Raw genomic sequence first — 17,409 nt, 5'->3', positions numbered from 1 at the left:
ACATTGATTGTGTTCTCTTTACACTTCAGACTAAAGTCGAGGATTGGGACCTGTTGTCCCTGCACCTCTGTCATCCTCAGTGCTTGGATCTGCCAAATTGGAGCACAGCAGTGATGGGTAAGTAAATCAGTTCACTCAAATGAATAATGAAAATTCTGTCACTGTTTACTCGCTCTTTATTTCAAACCTGTTCAAATCTTCTGTTGAACACTAAAGAATATTTTATGAAGAATGCTGAAAACCAGTAACCATTGACTTCTAAAGTATTTGTTTTTCCTACTGTGAAAATCAATGATTACAGCCCAGCAAGTAATAGCCGTCATTTCACCGGCTAGGTGAAGTATAGACCAGATCTAGCCCGGCTACGTGTAACCCAATTTTAGCCCGAATAACCTTAAATTTGGTTGCATGTTGTTTTTCTGCTAAATAAAGCTTGCGATACGTATGATACTTCGTCATGCAAGAAAGGTCAATAGCGTTTATGAGGTTCCTGCGAGTAATAGACGTAGTTTCAGTTTCTCTGTGAAGTATAGACCCAATCTAGTCCGGCTATGTGTAACCTATCTCTAGCCCAAAAAAAATTTAATTGCTTACCTGTCTTTTTTTTGGCAAAATACCTTGTAATATGTATGATATTCCTTTAAAGGGCACATCGGTTACCCCTTTTTTTACCCTTTGGCTACCCCTCAGTAAGGAGATCTCACGTAACGTGTGTGAGAAATACTACAGTATGAACTTTAATAATCAGTATTTGATGCATTTTTTTGTGGATTTGCAACAATGAGTCACACACAATGTCATTACAAAGTTTACACACACACACACAGCAGGGCACAACACACATCGGACACAAACACATATCGCACACACATACACACACAAACGTAGCGCAGACATACACACACACACTTAGCTCAGACACGCAGACACACACACACACAGCTCAGACACGAAGACACACACACACACAGCTCAAACACCAAGACACACACAGAGAGAGAGAGCGCGTTAAACTTTGCACTCGTTTTGCACGCATGTGACATGATACTGGTAATATCCACTGCTGTATGGATATCTCTTATATTAATGTATATTAATAACCAGGATTGAAGCGTCTTCCTTTATAATTGTTCTGACACGCGGCTGTGCTGATTAAGTGAATCTGAAGTGAATCGCTGTAATTCATTACACACATGCTCTGTTTTAAAGAGCCCATATTATACATGAAATAGGGTCATATTTAGGTTGTAAGGGTCTCCAACAACAGTCTAATATGCATGCAAGGTCAAAAAACACTTTGATGGTCTTATAATCTGCATTTAGTTTTACCTAATTATCCCAGCGACTCCCATATGAATCGTTCAGCGATTCATTTGTTCCCAAACCCCTCCTGAGCGCGAAGCTAATCTGCTCTGATTGGACCGATGACAGCCTGCTGCGATTGGTCAACACGGACAAGGCTTCAGCACGAGACAGATTGAAATGCCCAGCTGCTAATCAACAATATAAACGTAGTCACAGTGCACACACGCTTCATAGTGGATTTTGGCTGCCAGTGGGTGAATGTAAATACAGACAATGGACTTTTTACAGTTTTAATCGCACGTACTTACACTTGTGAAAAGGGGGAAAAAACTGATTCATGATGCACTGATCCTTGTTCTGACAGTCTTTACTGATCCTTCCTTTTACAAACTGATGAAGTCTTCTTTGTAAGCATGTTTTCAGAAGCACTAGAACTGCTCAAGGCTGGGCTATATTGCTGAGGTTTCATCTTTGGGTGAACTGTCAATAATATCCATCTGCACAGCGTGACTTCATTCGACCGGTGTCTGTATGTCTGTGTGTGTGTGTGTGACTTTTTTTCTGTGTTAGTGGGCGAGGCCACAGGTTTCAAATCTCCCGGGTTTGCGCGCACAACTAGTGTTTCGTAGCCGCGTCATCACGAAACACCTAATGACTCGTTATCAAGACGACTCGTTTGAAGCACTTTAAGTCGACTCTTTTATAGATTAATCAATAGTTTTAAACACTGTACACTTACAGATTTAAGCCTTAGCTGGACATTTCACTTCACTTAGAGCTGTGTTACACACTACATGGAAGGCCATTTTCAAAAACCTATAATATGGGCTCTTTAAAACATTTGTAAAACTCACTCTTGATCACGTTTGATGATTGATGATCCTAGCGAACTGAACACACCTTTTATTCTCGGCTGCTTTGCGCTCATCCTCTCTTGATTATATGATTATACACGTGACTACCGGACATGTTAATGCGCGCAGCTGTCAATCAATATTGGTGGGCGGGGGGACCGCTCTCCTACATAAAGTTGCGGTCGATCTGAAAACCGCTACAATTGGTCCACCATTTTTATGTTGTTAAATTTGAAAAAAAAAGGACTGGGTGGGTTTATTTCAACCCAATATGACTTTCTATACACTATACTTACACACATTTCTGTCTAAACAGCTTGAAAAGTTAATTTTTCACCATATGTGCCCTTTAAAGACACAAGTATTCTCCAGTATAGTTATTTCTCTTTTTTCTTTCTACTTATTTTCCATCCACATTTTTTTCTTTTACTACTGTGAAGATAAAATATCAACAGCAGAAGGATTAATTTTTGTGATTCTTTGCTTTATTTTTTACTCTCTTTATTTTGTTAACATATTATTGTTATTGTTAACTCTCTTTATTTTGGTATACATATATCACGCTTAGTTAATTAACATCAAGTCGATTTAATTGACAGGTCTTAAAACCACTTTGTGTGAATTCAGCTGGGGCAGCAAATATGCAAACCAAATTAACTTTTTTGGACAGAAAGTATGAAATAACTTACTGAGACAATGCTGGACGGCTCGGTGGAGCTGGTCACTGCCGCAGTGGATATGAGGACGGGGGCAGAAACTTGAAGGTCCTGTGTCTGTACAACCAAGCAGTATAACAAAGTACAGTTTGTAAATATATATCTATAAGCAACATTAACTCATCAGAATTTTTTGCAACCATTACTTTATTTGAACATTAATGTATTATAAAACATTGGAAATGAATGACTGCTGCTAAACTGTAAAATTTTGTCACAGAGCTTAAATGCAGAACAAAAAGTTTATAGAATGGTGCTTATTTTTAATATATATGATTTTATGCACTAAAAGAATATTACAGAAATGTTATATTGAGATTTAATGTAACTGTACTTAATAAAAATAAGAATTTACGTAAAAATAATGCTTAGACCAAATTCTCTCAGAAAACTATGTGGATTATGACAATACTTACAGCCGTGCTTGGTGTAGAAGCACTACACACTGCTGAACTGGGCTGGACGTCAACCTGTGATGGTCTTTTAGCCACACTAAGATTTGGCTTTGCTGCAGAAATGGTGGGATCCGGAAAATCTTGGTTTGGTGAACTCAAAAAGGGCAAGACAAAAAACATTTAATTAAAAACACTGTGTTCACAATGGCAAAATGTACACTACTGTTCAAACGTTTGGGATCTGCTCAATGTATTTTTTTTAGGTTTTAATTATGTTTATGAAGGCTACATTTATTTGGTCAAATATACAGTAAAAACTGGAATAATGTGAAATAATAATATAGGTAAATTAAATAAATAAAGAATAATTTATGTTATTCTGTGCTTGAAAACGTTATTACTGATTCCCCAAAATATAAAGAAATGTTTCATGAGCAGCACAGAAAATCTAATAAAATCTACTTATGAGCAAATCAAACACAATAGAATTCTTTTTATATATGATTAATATGAAGCTTTTATATTCTAACAATTCCATTTTTTTGAACATTAGTGTATATCACATCACATTTCAAGCAATGACAAACTATCTTTCTATATCTTTGTTGTACAATCAGTTTGTTTTCTCTACAGATTTCAGGTTCAAGCTGTTTTTGACCACCACCCTCTGCTACTTTTACAGGAAGAAATAAGATATAAGTTAGAATAGTTTTAATTAGACATTGACAATTGCGGAGAAATCTTTGATGCCACGGGTGGAGTAGACGGTGGCTGAGGCTGGGCCTCGGGTTGTCTCTTCTCCATCACCTCCTGAGCAGGTACAGAAGGGGCAGGTTGTTGCAACGTTTGTGCTGGAGCAGCAGAGGCAGTACTCTGCTTAAATTAATTAGAAAAATACATATAATCATGAAGAAGGAAAGCCATTCTAGTAAATAATAATAAACACATATTGATTCATAAATGTACCTTTTGAGTATGAAAACCACATATGCATTTCAGCACACCTCCAAGCAAGCTCCTCTGGCCATGAGACTGCAATGGGTAATTCTCAATCTGAAAAAAATCATGAAAAATGTAATAAATAATTTTACATGATATAAAAAAACTTTTATAACTAAAAAAGGAATTTTAACTCAATGACTCCCTTAATAAAGCACACAATAGCTCTGTAAATTAATTTACCACTAGAATGTGTGTAATATTTATCTAATATGTAATTTTACAGTTTTTATCTCCAAAAAGAAAAGAAAAACAATAAGAGTAACTGGACAAGAACATTTCAGGTCTTAAAACCACATGCTGTATACTGTACACTCATAATCCCTTCCCCACCTTTTTTAAATCTCTCTCATAAACGGTCAAACTTTAGTAAATTATACAACTTAAATCTTAAAATACATGCAATTTAAATACATTAATATTTAAAAACAATTATGACGTGTTTTACAAAAATACTGTACTGAATGTACTGAAGCCTAACAAGTTACTCTGTTAAGCCAATTTCAACAAACACTTAACTGTTTACCTTATATCATGTAATTGAAATACCCACTTATCGCTCGGATTGGCTCTCATCTTCAACATTTGTGAAATATTGCCAGACAATCCTTTGGCAGCTGGCATTCAGGTCGCAGTCTCTCCTGGAGGTGTGGGTTCGAATCCCACTTCTGACAAATGTAACCTTTGGCTGTGCGCTCAGGCTCAAGATTTAAACTCTCTGGCGCCATGTCCGAGTGATACAGTAACGTTGACAAAGCGCCGCATCAATCTCTTTGCGCCACAGTTCACGCAGCGTAGCAGTGGACCTGGCATCGAAAACGTGACAGGAATGGGAGCATCTTGCCATCATTGCTTAAGACTCAGGAGATGTTCTTGGAACGTCAAGCAGCCTGCCCTCCAGAGGAGCTGTAGACTTTTTTGAGCCCGGAAAGCATGAACCGCACGGAAGATAATAAAGAATGCAGCCCTGTCACCTATGCACTCCCGTGTGCTAAAAGGTATCACCTCGCCCTGTGTGAGGCTCGAACTCACGAACTTGCTCCTACAAGACAGCTCTAGCTATGCGTGCATGTCAGGATGGCCAAGTGGTCTAAGCCGCTGTATTCAGGACTGCTGGAGCTGGGCCAGCTGTAAAACACCAGCTTCCATGTCATGGTACTGCGATGTGGCTCCTAGGAGACAGCTCCAGCTAAGTGTGCATGTCAGGATGGCCGACTGGTCTAAGGCGCTGCGTTCAGATCGCAGTCTCCCCTGGAGGCGTGGGTTTGAATCCCACTTCTGACAAACCTAATCTTTGGCTGTGCGTTCAGGCTCAAGTATTTAATTCTCCGGCGCCATGTCCGAGTGATACAGTAACACTGACAAAGCGCCACATCAATCTCTTTGCGTCACAGTTTACGAAGCGTAGCAGTGGCCCTGGCAACGTTAATGGGCACTGTAGACTGCAAGTTTTGAGGCATTTGCGCAACATCAAGGCATTGTCTACAGCAACTCGGAAAAGCATGTGTACAAAACAATGGATGTGGGCTTTAATGCAAGTGCATCGAAAGGGGATCAAAAGAATTGCCTTGGAATGCCATGTAGTGGAATGTCCTGAGATGCTGTTTATTTTTAATTCTATGGGATTTGCAGGGCTTTTCGGCTAATCCTCTTACAACGTCAAGTCATGACATTTGACGTATCCACGTCAAGCGTTAACGTGACAGGAATGGGAGCATCTTGCCATCATTGCTTCAGACTCAGGAGATGTTCTTGGAACGTCACGCCGCATGCCCTCCAGAGGAGCTGTAGCCTTTTTTGCCCCCGGGAAGCATAAACTGCACGGAAGGTAATAAAGTACGCCGCCCGGTCACCTAAGTGCTCTCGTGTGCCAAAAGGTACGATCTTGCCCCATGTGAGGCTCGAACTCACGACCTTCAGATTATGAGACTGACGCGCTGCCTACTGCGCCAACGAGGCAGACTGCTGGAGCTGGGCAAGCTGTGAAACACCAGCTTTCATGTCATGGTGCTGCTATGTGGCTCCTAGGAGACAGCTCCTGCTAACTGTGCATGTCAGGATGGCCGAGCGGTCTAAGGCGCTGCGTTCAGGTCGCAGTCTCCCCTGGAGGCGTGGGTTTGAATCCCACTTCTGACAAACCTAGTCTTTGGCTGTGCGTTCAGGCTCAAGTATTTAACTCTCTGGCGCCATGTCCGAGTGATATAGTAACACTGACTGCATCAATCTCTTTGCCTCACAGTTTACGAAGCGTAGCAGTGGCCCTGGCAACCTTAATGGGCACTGTAGACTGCAAGTTTTGAGGCATTTGTGCAACATCAAGGCATTGTCTACAGCAACTCGGAAAAGCATGTGTACAAAACAATGGACGTGGGCTTTAATGCAAGTGCATCGAAAGGGGATCAAAAGAATTGCCTTGGAATGCCATGTAGTGGAATGTCCTGAGATGCCGTTTATTTTTAAGGCAATGAGATTCGCAGGGCTTTTCGGCTAATTCTCTTACAACGTCAAGTCATGACATTTGACTCTTTGTGGGAAAGAGAAGAAAAAAAGCTGTGTCAGTCAATCAACGCGTTTTCAATACGCTGTTCTGAATGTGCGTTTCTGGATGCGGTGGTCTCCGGATGATGGGCACGAGTATCACATCACAGGTCTGGGGGTCCAGCATGTCGATGCAGTGCCCGCGGACAGCTCATGCTCTCACTGTGAGGACGTGGCTGTTGCACAGCTGAGATCTCAGGCTCAAGTGTTTAACCCTCTGGCGCCATGTCCGAGTGATACAGTAACACTGACAAAGTGCCGCATCAATCTCTTTGCGCCACAATTTACGCAGCGTAGCAGTGGCCCTGGCAGCGGTAATGGGCACTGTAGACTGCAAGGTTTGAGGCGTTTGCGCAACATCAAGGCATTGTCTACAGCAACTCGGAAAAGCATGTGTTCAAAACAATGGACGTGGGCTTTAAAGCAAGAGCACTGAACCGGGATCAAAAGAATTGTCTTGGAATGCCATTTAGTGGAATGTCCTGAGATGCCGTTTATTTTTCATTCTATGCGATTCGCAGGGCTTTTCGGCTAATCCTCTTACAACGTCAAGTCATGACATTTGACGGATCCACGTCAAACGTCAAGCGATAACGTGACAGGAACGAGAGCATCTTGCCATCATTGCTTCAGACTCAGGAGATGTTCTTGGAACGTCACGCCGCATGCCCTCCAGAGGAGCTGTAGCCTTTTTTGCCCCCGGGAAGCATAAACTGCACGGAAGGTAATAAAGTACGCCGCCCGGTCACCTAAGTGCTCTCGTGTGCCAAAAGGTCCGATCTTGCCCCATGTGAGGCTCGAACTCACGACCTTCAGATTATGAGACTGACGCGCTGCCTACTGCGCCAACGAGGCAGACTGCTGGAGCTGGGCAAGCTGTGAAACACCAGCTTTCATGTCATGGTGCTGCTATGTGGCTCCTAGGAGACAGCTCCTGCTAACTGTGCATGTCAGGATGGCCGAGCGGTCTAAGGCGCTGCGTTCAGGTCGCAGTCTCCCCTGGAGGCGTGGGTTCGAATCCCACTTCTGACAAACCTAGTCTTTGGCTGTGCGTTCAGGCTCAAGTATTTAACTCTCTGGCGCCATGTCCGAGTGATACAGTAACACTGACTGCATCAATCTCTTTGCGTCACAGTTTACGAAGCGTAGCAGTGGCCCTGGCAACCTTAATGGGCACTGTAGACTGCAAGTTTTGAGGCATTTGTGCAACATCAAGGCATTGTCTACAGCAACTCGGAAAAGCATGTGTACAAAACAATGGATGTGGGCTTTAATGCAAGTGCATCGAAAGGGGATCAAAAGAATTGCCTTGGAATGCCATGTAGTGGAATGTCCTGAGATGCCGTTTATTTTTAAGGCAATGAGATTCGCAGGGCTTTTCAGCTAATTCTCTTACAACGTCAAGTTATGACATTTGACTCTTTGTGGGAAAGAGAAGAAAAAAGCTGTGTCAGTCAATCAACGCGTTTTCAAGACGCTGTTCTGAATGTGCGTTTCTGGATGCGGTGGTCTCCGGATGATGGGCACGAGTATCGCATCACAGGTCTGGGGGTCCAGCATGTCGATGCAGTGCCCGCGGACAGCTCATGCTCTCACTGTGAGGACGTGGCTGTTGCACAGCTGAGATCTCAGGCTCAAGTATTTAACCCTCTGGCGCCATGTCCGAGTGATACAGTAACACTGACAAAGTGCCGCATCAATCTCTTTGTGCCACAATTTACGCAGCGTAGCAGTGGCCCTGGCAGCGTTAATGGGCACTGTAGACTGCAAGGTTTGAGGTGTTTGCGCAACATCAAGGCATTGTCTACAGCAACTCGGAAAAACATGTGTTCAAAACAATGGACGTGGGCTTTAAAGCAAAAGCACTGAACCGGGATCAAAAGAATTGTCTTGGAATGCCATTTAGTGGAATGTCCTGAGATGCCGTTTATTTTTCATTCTATGCGATTCACAGGGCTTTTCGGCTAATCCTCTTATAACGTCAAGTCATGACATTTGACGGATCCACGTCAAACGTCAAGCGATAACGTGACAGGAACTGGAGCATCTTGCCATCATTGCTTCAGACTCAGGAGATGTTCTTGGAACGTCACGCCGCATGCCCTCCAGAGGAGCTGTAGCCTTTTTTGCCCCGGGAAGCATAAACTGCACGGAAGGTAATAAAGTACGCCGCCCGGTCACCTAAGTGCTCCCGTGTGCCAAAAGGTACGATCTTGCCCCATGTGAGGCTCGAACTCACGACCTTCAGATTATGAGACTGACGCGCTGCCTACTGCGCCAACGAGGCAGACTGCTGGAGCTGGGCAAGCTGTGAAACACCAGCATTCATGTCATGGTGCTGCGATGTGGCTCCTAGGAGACAGCTCCTAATAAATGTGCATGTCAGGATGGCCGAGCGGTCTAAGGCGCTGCGTTCAGGTCGCAGTCTCCCCTGGAGGCGTGGGTTCGAATCCCACTTCTGACATACTTAGTCTTTGGCTGTGCATTCAGGCTCAAGTATTTAACTTTCTGGCGCCATGTCCGAGTGATACAGTAACACTGACTGCATAAATCTCTTTGCGTCACAGTTTACGAAGCGTAGCAGTGGCCCTGGCAACCTTAATGGGCACTGTAGACTGCAAGTTTTGAGGCATTTGTGCAACATCAGGGCATTGTCTACAGCAACTCGGAAAAGCATGTGTACAAAACAATGGACGTGGGCTTTAATGCAAGTGCATCGAAAGGGGATCAAAAGAATTGCCTTGGAATGCCATGTAGTGGAATGTCCTGAGATGCCGTTTATTTTTAAGGCAATGAGATTCGCAGGGCTTTTTGGCTACTTCTATTACAACGTCAAGTCATGACATTTGACTCTTTGTGGGAAAGAGAAGAAAAAAAGCTGTGTCGGTCAATCAACGCGTTTTCAAGACGCTGTTTTGAATGTGCATTTCTGGATGGGGTGGTCTCAGGATGATGGGCACGAGTATCGCATCACAGGTCTGGGGGTCCAGCATGTCAATGCAGTGCCCGCGGACAGCTCATGCTCTCACTGTGAGGACGTGGCTGTTGCACAGCTGAGATCTCAGGCTTAAGTATTTAACCCTCTATCGCCATGTCCGAGTGATACAATAATACTGACAAAGTGGCGCATCAATCTCTTTGCGCCACAATTTACGCAGCATAGCAGTGGCCCTGGCAGCGTTAATGGGCACTGTAGACTGCAAGGTTTGAGGCGTTTGCGCAACATCAAAGCATTGTCTACAGCAACTCGGAAAAGCATGTGTTCAAAACAATGGACGTGGGCTTTAAAGCAAGTGCACTGAAAGGGGATCAAAAGAATTGTCTTGGAATGCCATGTAGTGGAATGGGGTACCCTGCCCCATGTGAGGGTCAAATTCATGACCTTCAGATTATGAGACTGACGCACTGCCTACTGCACCAACAAGGCATACTACTGGAGTTGGGCAAGCTGTGAAACACCAGCGTCAATGTTGTGGTGCTGCGGTGTGGCTCATAGGAGACAGCTCCGACCAGGCAAGCACATAAGGATGGCCCAACAGTCTATGGCACTGCGTTCAGGTCAGAGTCTCCCCTGGAGGTGTAGGTCAGAATCCCACCGAACCTAATCTTTGGCTGTGCGCTCAGGCTCAAGTCTTTAACTCGCTGGCGAAACACTGGACGTGGGCTTTAATGCAAGTGCACCGAAAGGGGATCAAAAGAGTTGTCTTGGAATGCCATGTAGTGGAATGTCCTGGGATGCCGTTGATTTTAAAGGCAATGGGATTCGCAGGGCTTTTCGTCAAATCCTCTTACAACGTCAAGTCATGAAACGGATCCACGTCAAACGTCAAGCGATAACGTGACAGGAATGGGAGAATCTTGCCATAATTGCTTCAGACTCAGGAGATGTTCCTGGAACGTCAAGCCGCCTGCCCTCCAGAGGAGCTGTAGCCTTTTTTGCCCCCGGGAAGCATAAACCGCATGGAAGGGAATAAAGAACACCGCCCGGTCACCTAAGCGCTCCCGTGTGCCAAAAGGTACCACCTTGCCTCGTGTGAGGCTTGAACTCACAACCTTCAGATTATGAGACTGACGCGCTGCCTACTTTGCCAACAAGGAAGACTGATAGAGTTGGGGAAGCTGTGAAACACCAGCTTCCATGTCATGGTGCTGTGATGTGGCTCCTAGGAGAAAGCTCTGGCCAAGCATGCATATCAGGATGGCCAAGCGGTCTAAGGTGCTGCGGTCAGGTTGGAGTCTACCCTGAAGGCATGGGTTTAAATCCCACTTTTGACAAACCTAGTCTTTAAATCTCTGGCAGCCTTAATGGGCACTTTAGACTGCAAGTTTTGAGATGTTTGCCCAACATCAAGGCATTGTCCACAGCAACTCGGAAAAGCATGTGAACAAAAAATTTGACGCGAGCTTTAATACAAGTGCACCGAAAGGGGATCAAAAGAATTGTCTTGGAATGCCATGTAGTGGAATGTCCTGGGATACCGTTGATTTTTAAGGCAATGGGATTCTCAAGGCTTTTCGTCAAATCCTCGTACAATGTTAAGTCATGACATGTGACGGATCCACGTCAAACGATAACGTGACAGGAATGGGAGCATCTTACCATCATTGCTTCAGACTCAAGAGATGTTTTTGGAACATCAAGCCGCCTGCCCTCCAGAGGAGTAGTAGCCTTTTTTGCAAAGGGGAACCTTGAACCGCATGCAAGGGAAGAAAGAACGCTGCCCGGTGACCTAAAATGCTCCCGTGTGCCAAAAGGGACCACCTTGCCCCATGTGAGGCTCAAACTGACAACCTTTAGATTATGAGACTGACGCGCTGCGTACTGCACCAATGAGGCATACTGCTGGAGTTGGGCAAGCTGTGAAACACCAGCTTCCACGTTATGGTGCTGCGGTGTGGCTCTTAGGAGAATGCTCCGGCCAAGCAAGCATGTCAGGATGACCACATAGCAACAACCTAGCAATGCCTTAGCAACCATCTAGCAACCCCTTAGCAACCATCTAGCGACACCTTAGCAACTGCCTAGCGACACCTTAGCAACGACTAGCGACACCTTAGCAACTGCCTAGCAACCGCCTAGCAACATCTTAGCAACACCTTAGCAGCCACATAGCAACCACCTTAGCAACCGCCTAGCAACACCTTACCAACCACTTAGCCACCATCTAAGCAACCGCCTAGCAACCACCTAGCAATACCTTAGCAACTGCCCAGCAACCACCTAGCAACACCTTAGCAACCGCCTAGCAAACCACCTAGCAACACCATAACAACCACCTAGCAAAACCTTAGCAAAACCTTTTATGTTTTAGAATAGGATATGTCATATTTTTTATAATATTAGTAAAGCAAACACAGGCCCTATATGTGCCATTTACATATATTTCAGTTAATATGGAAATCGAGTGCATGTTTTTACCAAAACTAATATTGGATTTTATTATAAATGCTTGTGTAAAACAATATAGTTTGCACAAAGAAATGATGGGGTTCTTCTATAAAGAAGTCTACACCGTTTAGAGCTTCATTATGGCATTTTACGTTTTAACTAACATGGTTCAAGTGATGGATCTGCGACAGAGAAACTAGGGGTTTTGGGAAACACTCCTCATTACATTACAACAATGCATCGTACTCTGATAGTTCAACCGCGAGTTGTTGTTTGGGGAACGCACCCCTGCCTAGTTAACCTAATTAAGCCTTTAAATGGCACTTTAAGCTGTATAGAAGTGTCTTGAAAAATATTGAGTCAAATATTATTTACTGTCATCATGGCAAAGAGAAAATAAATCAGTTATTAGAAATGAGTCATTAAAATTATTATGTTTAGAAATGTGTTGAAAAAATCTTCTCTCCGTTAAACAGAAATTGTGGAAAAACTAAACATGGGGGCTAATAATTTTGACATATATATACACACACACGCACACACACACACACACACACACACACACACACACACACACACACACATTAGTTACCTGTCCTTTAGTGCATATTAGTTTCCTATGAACAGCTATATTGTGTCTGCAAGCTACCAAACACCTTGGAACCATATGCTCAGTGTGAACATTGTAAAGATTGTTTTCACCCAAGGTGTGTGTGGGATTCAAAAGCATTGGGGATATTAAAGTTATAGGAGAAAACATTTGAAACATAAAACCGTTGTAGCTCCCTCAAATCCCTACCACTGCCCACTTTTAATTAATGTGCTTAGGACATACACAGGCACATTATCCCTTTGGACAAGCATCAGGTTGAAACACCTTGGCCAGACTCGTGACACCAACGCAGCAACCGATAATTGGTTCAGGACAACAAAAACAATAGTCTTGAAAAATAAACTACACAGGCGGCCAGGAGATTTCATACAGGTAATGCATGAATTCATCACTGGTCACCTGCGAGGTATTCGGATAACTGCAATCCAAAAAAATACTACTGAGGACAAAGAAATTGACCAAACACTGAGTCAGGAGGAGAAATCGAGAAGAAAGACACAGAAAAAAATCTAAATACTACAACCCCCCAAAGACTCAAGAAGTGACAGTCAAGGAAGAATCTTTTGCATCTCCTCCATGGTCTTTGACACTGACCAACACATGTACCATTGATAATCTGTTGTACATCATGCACCTAACTTTCAGGGACAGACCACTCATTCTTTACGAAGTTGAGGAAATAAAAACAAAAGACAAGTGGATAGATACATTGTTTGAGGTTCATCAGAAGTTCTTGGCAGGCCAGTGGTCTCAGGGGAAGCTCTTATGGCTAAAGGGAATGGAGAGATTTGAAGGAAAGGATGGATGGGATGCTTTTGGAACAGAAGATGACTTTGTTGTGTGTTGCCTTGACTACATTCATGCTACGGAAAGAATGTTTGTGTGTGATGCACCCAAATGCCCTTCTTCTTAAATCCCAAAGCCTTCCTGGAATGTTGGTGTTGTGTCAGTCATTAATAGCATTTTTAAACCAACAATTTTGGTTTTGTCAGAAAACCAATGGAAATGTTACTTCAAATATTAATAATATATTTCTTTTGTCTTTAAGATGCCATGACTTCTCTGAGCTGCAATTATCCATTGACAGCTGGGAGGTTTATGGGAAGAGATTCAAGTGTCAAGAAAAGCACAGGTATGCAAAACGTTTAAAAGTTATCCTTCATTGGAATAACAGATTGCCTGCAAGAAAATGTCAAAATATATTTGACACATACAAACACCTATAAAGCACTGCACAGGATGACATCTATGTTTTTTTATTATTCAGTGTTTTTGATTGTTATTATAATAAAACAACATATTCAATGCTTCTGTTTTACTGTGTTTTTGACATGCACAGTAATGGTATGCCCGGGATGGAGAACCTACACAACGAAATTCCTCCTTTAGTGGTCATAGCAGTCTATTTTACAGTCTACAGTAATGGTCATCCGGGCCTGCAGCCACCAATGCTTCCTTCATTGGTATTAAAATGTGGCGAAAGGCAAGACTCCTTTTGACTGACAGATTATAAATTTGTAACAATAAAATTTTCAACATAAGTATAAATAAATACATAATTTTTTATTGACAATAAAAATTGTAATAATTACAAGTTATCTTGTACCTTTCTTTACAATCATTAATATAAAAAAGCTAATTATATAAAACTAAGGTACAATATTACATTTAAATCATATATATAATTATATGTACATTTTCTATTGTTATAATTAGTAAATGATAACATTTATCAACACCAACTAACCTCCAATAAAAAAATACATTATGCAGCATTAACCTACCACTTATTGCTGCACGTCTCATGGAGCACAGTTGAACTCATCAGTGAACTCAACGGTGATGCAGTTTGACCAATAGCTGAGTGATGTTAAACTCTTCGTTGAATGATGTTGAACAGAGGACACTTTGAGCGGCTTATTCTTGTTTACAGTTTACAGATGCTTTGAACAAAACAAAAATTATATATTTTTAAATAAGAAAACTGCGATAATAGGCGTAAATCAGGTTTAAAAAATGCATTGACATCTATACGAGGCTTCAAGCATCGTCAAGGGGCACCACGTCCTCATACTGATGCGCTAGGTGCTTGACCATGCTTCAGATTTTGATGCCTTCGGGGTGAGAGTAACAATAACTTCTGCTTTAAACATGGTTTTGCTTCTCACCCTAAAGAGTTTTACTCAATAATTAATGCTATTCCTATAACATGATAGTATTGATCAGAGGTATTCTTTCACACTATTCTGTAGTTTCTCTTCATCTGTTTTTAGCCACTTAATGTTTAAGACACAAAATGTAATAAGTTTTTAAGAAATATTCTTATTCAAAGGCTTCATCCTAATCAGCTCAGACGTCATTTTATTTTTAAAGATTTTCACCCTCTACCGCACGCATTATGATAAATCTGTAAAAAAAAAATATTTGACTGTTTTTCTTTTCTTAAAATGCCTTAACTTGAAGTGTTGTAAAAAAAAATTTGGGTACTTTATATGTTGCTATATGGCAACAACATCAAACAGTGGATCTAACTTAAAAATTTCAAATTTAAAACTTTCCTTATAATTAATCATTTTGTTGTTTGAAAAGATTTAATTGGTGTTGCAGCATTATAAGCTTTAACACAGAAGTTATAAATGACCTTATACATACTTTTTCACAACTCATATTCCAGCAGCTTTCATTTATTTTTTTCTTTTTAGCTGAATATTATTAAAAACAAACCTAATATTATATTATCATATATACAACATACAATCTCCAGTAAATACTATAACAAATAAATAACAAGTCTAGTATTTCCAGATGCATCAGAATAATGTAGCTACTAGCTAACAATGTTTATATATTATACTATATACTATACTACGCCTGTCTTATCTGCCTCTGAGCTAACTTACCTGAACTGTCTCTATCAGATGTCCAGTCTGTATCATTCTCATGGTCACTAAAACCCATCTCATCCTCACTTTCATCTGCAGGAAGAGCCCTTTTCTTCTTTCACTTACCATAGAACATGGTGGTGCTCGCTAATACGCTGTTCCCTGTATTCATATCTATTCAAAAGTAGTATTGCTATTAAAACTAGATTTTATCCATAATGCAAATGATATTAACACATGACTAATCAACATTATATTACTAGCATTCATGTTGTTATTGTTACAACTTAAAAGTTCACAGCTGACCTTGCTAGCTAGCTAACCCATTGCAATATTGCATGTTCCACTATTGCACAGTGTTGCCATTTGGTAACACACACATTTGATCGATTTACAAAAAAACTAATTTGATTTTTTTTTTTAAATTGAGTTGTGAAAATGTCATCATGACTTACTGGAGGTGATGTTTCAGATTTTTTTTTTGTGGATCTGACATAATTTGATCCTGTTTTTATTGAAGTTTACATTTGCATTTAGCAACTACTCACAATAAACGCCAGGCTGTCAGAAATCGTGCTAGAGAAAAACACTGCATGTCACATGACTTAACCAAAACACATCATTGGCTACTTTAAGGTCTTCTCTTTCCAACAACAACAAAAAAAATATGTTAGTCTTAAAGAAACAGTGGCAGAGAAATGAACATAAGTATCATGTTGCCATATGGTTAAGCTGTGCAGTAGAGGGTGAATTCATAGGAATAAGAAAAAATAAGAACAAGTTACATTTCTTATCTAATTTTCCCCCAAAATTAAAGAGCTTCAGTTTAAAATGATTAATGATGTGTATCCATCAAAAGAATTCCTGAGATTAAAATGTGATACTGAGGATAACTTGTCAATTGTCTATGTTGTGAGCGTGATATTGAAAGCACTGAACATATTTTCTACGATTGCATATACTCATGGACATGGCAGAATGTCTCATGTCAATATCCATGTAAAAGCTTTTTGCTATAAACAAATTAAATTTGGTGTAACTAAAGAAAATTGTACACAGCATTACCTGGTTAACAACCTTTATGCTTTGCAAAATTCTTCATTCATAAATGGAGGTTTTTGTAGTACTGGTATTAGCATGTAAGCTAACAAATCACTCATGTTAGCATTCACAATAGCGACACTGAGTTTCCCATACATTTATTTATTTGTAGGAATGTGGGAGTTTCACATGAACGTATCTTTAAAGGCAACCAGTTGTCTACAGAAAAGTTTAATTGTCTTCATGAAGAAAACTTGTTTCTTTTTTAAATTAGTCAATTAAAATAAATGTGTGGAGTTTAAGTCTTCATTTGTTACCCACAACACATCAAGATTAGATCAAGTCAAAATCTCATAATCTGACACAAATCTGATCTGTCGTAACTGGAAAATGGCATTGTGTAGTCTGAACAGAGCTTTAGGGAGTCTGCATCAGTCGGTCACTGTCATTGCCTTATGGCGAGTTCACACCACACAAGTTTAGCCGGACTTTCATTCGCCAACAAGACAGTCAAACAAAGTGAATAATTAAAAACACAATCTAAGGGTGTAGGACAGTGTTCCCTGCATCTCCACAAACATTTTCTCCTCTCTAATCTTTCTAATTCTCTTTTCAAAGCTGACCATTTGATTGGTAAATTAATAAAGAATTTGCAAGTGTGCAATGTGCACAAATAT

The 17,409-nt window shown here is 41.2% G+C and overlaps 7 non-coding genes across 7 annotated transcripts; 4 read left to right on the top strand and 3 right to left on the bottom strand.

Moving 5' to 3' along the window:
- Positions 1–5,470: 5,470 nt before the first annotated feature.
- On the top strand, positions 5,471–5,553 carry trnal-cag (transfer RNA leucine (anticodon CAG)). Its single transcript has one exon. It is a non-coding gene; the product is annotated as a tRNA-Leu (tRNA).
- A 602-nt stretch (positions 5,554–6,155) lies between these two features.
- On the bottom strand, positions 6,156–6,228 carry trnam-cau (transfer RNA methionine (anticodon CAU)). The gene has a single exon. It is a non-coding gene; the product is annotated as a tRNA-Met (tRNA).
- Positions 6,229–6,322: 94 nt separating this feature from the next.
- On the top strand, positions 6,323–6,405 carry trnal-cag (transfer RNA leucine (anticodon CAG)). The gene has a single exon. It is a non-coding gene; the product is annotated as a tRNA-Leu (tRNA).
- Positions 6,406–7,589: 1,184 nt separating this feature from the next.
- Positions 7,590–7,662, bottom strand: trnam-cau (transfer RNA methionine (anticodon CAU)). The gene has a single exon. It is a non-coding gene; the product is annotated as a tRNA-Met (tRNA).
- Positions 7,663–7,756: 94 nt separating this feature from the next.
- trnal-cag (transfer RNA leucine (anticodon CAG)) lies at positions 7,757–7,839 on the top strand. The gene has a single exon. It is a non-coding gene; the product is annotated as a tRNA-Leu (tRNA).
- Positions 7,840–9,021: 1,182 nt separating this feature from the next.
- trnam-cau (transfer RNA methionine (anticodon CAU)) lies at positions 9,022–9,094 on the bottom strand. Its single transcript has one exon. It is a non-coding gene; the product is annotated as a tRNA-Met (tRNA).
- A 94-nt stretch (positions 9,095–9,188) lies between these two features.
- trnal-cag (transfer RNA leucine (anticodon CAG)) lies at positions 9,189–9,271 on the top strand. Its single transcript has one exon. It is a non-coding gene; the product is annotated as a tRNA-Leu (tRNA).
- The last annotated feature ends 8,138 nt before the right edge of the window (positions 9,272–17,409 follow it).

Source organism: Danio aesculapii, chromosome 4 (genome assembly GCF_903798145.1).
Source record: "Danio aesculapii chromosome 4, fDanAes4.1, whole genome shotgun sequence".
Classification (NCBI taxonomy): Eukaryota; Metazoa; Chordata; class Actinopteri; order Cypriniformes; family Danionidae; genus Danio; species Danio aesculapii.
Note: the sequence above shows the minus strand (reverse complement) of the source record. Positions and strands in the feature narration are given on the sequence as shown.